Source organism: Neocloeon triangulifer, unplaced genomic scaffold, assembly GCF_031216515.1.
Source record: "Neocloeon triangulifer isolate White Clay Creek 2 clone unplaced genomic scaffold, ASM3121651v1 ptg000003l, whole genome shotgun sequence".
Classification (NCBI taxonomy): Eukaryota; Metazoa; Arthropoda; class Insecta; order Ephemeroptera; family Baetidae; genus Neocloeon; species Neocloeon triangulifer.
In genome coordinates, this window is record NW_026775546.1 from 12,258,898 (window position 1) to 12,262,305 (window position 3,408).

The following is a 3,408-nucleotide window of genomic DNA, read 5'->3' on the forward strand; positions in this document are numbered from 1 at the left end:
AAATATGATGTGTCGATATGCCGCTGTAACATGTTTATTCGGTAAGCGCGTAGAAAAATAGATCCTCCAGGCACGTGCTTTTCGCGGCATGGAGGTTCATATAAATCTGAACCTGAGTCCTTAGCCAATCAGAGGCGACCAAAGGCCTCGGCGATATCACGAGCTTCTCTGATTGGTTGAGCGTTTGCGCATGACCGAGTGAGCAGCTTTCGTCATGGCAGCCGTGAAAACACCCGAAATTTTCACCAAACGACAATACTTTGAAGCGGATTTTCGTCGGCAAAAAAAAGAGCGCCGGCCGAATCGACCACGGAATTTGATAACGCACATCTTGCTTCATGATTTTCGTGGATGGCATCGCGTGGCACTGTCAAGTAAGCGAATTATTTTGGCCATTTTTGGGGTGACTTTTCGAGTTCTTGTCTTTGCGCTACACACGTTTTTTACAGACAAAAATAAGCACTTGTCGGCAATTTATTTTTGAGGAAATCTGCTTTAGGGCTCAATAAATGGGAATAGTTTTTATTTATTTATTTGTTCATACTTGAAAACACTTGCTCATATCATTTACTTTTGACAGATACTTGAAGAATGCAAAGCCGACCCAGTGAGATTCGAGACTATGTATAATGCTGCTGTGTCCTCATAAATCCTGCTGGCCCTGCTGCTGCCCTGGAACTCCTGGAAGTCGATGGTGCTGTTGCTGCCCTGGAAGTCTCTGCTGCTGCCCTGAGGGTTACTCACTCCCTGCAATAATTTGCAGCAAAGCAAGTGAGTTCGTCGGAAAATAACACGAGGGAGATGTGTTTTGTAATATTTTATTATAATTTGTTTAGAAAATTATTTTATTTTTCTATTAGTTCTCACTTTTTTTTGCATTATATAGGTGGACAAAATGTGGCAGCAGTGGTCTCAACTTCTTGACAAAAATCTCTACCCAGAGGGCCGGCTGATTTTTTGATTTTGGTTTTGCGATTGTTTTGCTTTTATGCGATGTCTCTTTGACAAAATGAAACTTAGTGAATTATTTGTTTTCTCAGATTATGCTTTATCCAATTTTCCAATAATTCTAAATGTCTGTCTCTTCATATCGTACAATCGTAAACTTTTGTTGTCGCTGAATTTTCATTGACCTGAGAGATCAACATGTGCTATATTTGTGATTGAAAAATTTGCCTCTAAAATGAAGGGCTACATAATAAAACTCTTTGTTGTAGAATTCTTGTTTCTTTATTTTTATAAAAGAAAATAAAATCTTTGATTTGATGCAATAAATATAATATGTTTATTTCTATTATAGTTATACATGTCTATAAATGGAGAAAATGTCATATTCTGTTTTATTAATTGACATACAAATCAATCCACATTATTATTGGAGTTGATCTGATTCTAGTATAAATACAAAGAGTTACATTATTTAACACTGTGTTCTAGAGGCAAATTTTTCAATCAAATATTTATAGCACATGTTGATCTCTCAGGTCAATGAAAATTCAGCGACAACAAAAGTTTACGATTGTACGATATGAAGAGACAGACATTTAGAATTATTGGAAAATTGGATAAAGCATAATCTGAGAAAACAAATAATTCACTAAGTTTCATTTTGTCAAAGAGACATCGCATAAAAGCAAAACAATCGCAAAACCAAAATCAAAAAATCAGCCGGCCCTCTGGGTAGAGATTTTTGTCAAGAAGTTGAGACCACTGCTGCCACATTTTGTCCACCTATATAATGCAAAAAAAAGTGAGAACTAATAGAAAAATAAAATAATTTTCTAAACAAATTATAATAAAATATTACAAAACACATCTCCCTCGTGTTATTTTCCGACGAACTCACTTGCTTTGCTGCAAATTATTGCAGGGAGTGAGTAACCCTCAGGGCAGCAGCAGAGACTTCCAGGGCAGCAACAGCACCATCGACTTCCAGGAGTTCCAGGGCAGCAGCAGGGCCAGCAGGATTTATGAGGACACAGCAGCATTATACATAGTCTCGAATCTCACTGGGTCGGCTTTGCATTCTTCAAGTATCTGTCAAAAGTAAATGATATGAGCAAGTGTTTTCAAGTATGAACAAATAAATAAATAAAAACTATTCCCATTTATTGAGCCCTAAAGCAGATTTCCTCAAAAATAAATTGCCGACAAGTGCTTATTTTTGTCTGTAAAAAACGTGTGTAGCGCAAAGACAAGAACTCGAAAAGTCACCCCAAAAATGGCCAAAATAATTCGCTTACTTGACAGTGCCACGCGATGCCATCCAAGAAAATCATGAAGCAAGATGTGCGTTATCAAATTCCGTGGTCGATTCGGCCGGCGCTCTTTTTTTTGCCGACGAAAATCCGCTTCAAAGTATTGTCGTTTGGTGAAAATTTCGGGTGTTTTCACGGCTGCCATGACGAAAGCTGCTCACTCGGTCATGCGCAAACGCTCAACCAATCAGAGAAGCTCGTGATATCGCCGAGGCCTTTGGTCGCCTCTGATTGGCTAAGGACTCAGGTTCAGATTTATATGAACCTCCATGCCGCGAAAAGCACGTGCCTGGAGGATCTATTTTTCTACGCGCTTACCGAATAAACATGTTACAGCGGCATATCGACACATCATATTTTTTTACACTCTCCCGTAGGTTCAAACCTTAAAAAAAATTAAAGCAGTCCCTCTTTAATAATAAACAAATATTTTCTAAGTGAATGAAACACCTGTAGTTATTTTTAATTTCATGATTGAGTTTTATGTTTATTTTCGTTAATTATTGCCTATTAAATTTGAAATTCATAATGATAAATATATACAACAAACAATTAAATGAAAACATCAAGATGGATCGTGTCGCTTAATTATCTTAATTTCTCGTCATCTCTAAAACATTTTTCCATCTTAATCGAATAATCACGCACAGTCATTGATTTGGAAAAAGTTACACATAAAACAAATCATCACCTTTTATACACAAAAGAGATCAAATTAACAAAAGCATGAACAATATATTTGATGGATTTTATGCGCGAGGAGTGACTTTTTAATCTTTGGGATGAGTACTTTTTACACGTAGTTTGCAATTATGTTGTGTGTGTTACTTTTATTACTTGCTGCGCTATATTTACAGGATTTTCGTATATATTTTTCGAGTCTCACGAGAGAGTATTTTCCTTCTCTAACTTATTGGCTAATCTTCTTCTTCTTGTCCTCATATATTCAGATCATTAACAACATTTCCTTGCTCATTGTTCTCAGAAATCAACGTAGGATAAATCTCAATTAATCCAAAGTACACTCACATTATATCTCGTTAAATATATTGTAACTTTTGCTCGCAAGTTTAACAACTTTCGGCACTTATTTGATATTTTCCGTATCTTTTTACACGCCTTAATCTTAAAACGAGTTCAGTTTTGTCAG

At 36.4% G+C, this 3,408-nt stretch overlaps 1 long non-coding RNA gene across 1 annotated transcript; it reads right to left on the reverse strand.

Moving 5' to 3' along the window:
• Positions 1–786: 786 nt before the first annotated feature.
• On the reverse strand, positions 787–2,437 carry LOC132192634 (uncharacterized). Its single transcript, XR_009441354.1, has 3 exons — positions 2,244–2,437; positions 1,847–2,037; positions 787–1,731 (listed from the first exon to the last, which is right to left on the reverse strand). It is a non-coding gene; the product is annotated as an uncharacterized LOC132192634 (long non-coding RNA).
• Between the last annotated feature and the right edge of the window lie 971 nt (positions 2,438–3,408).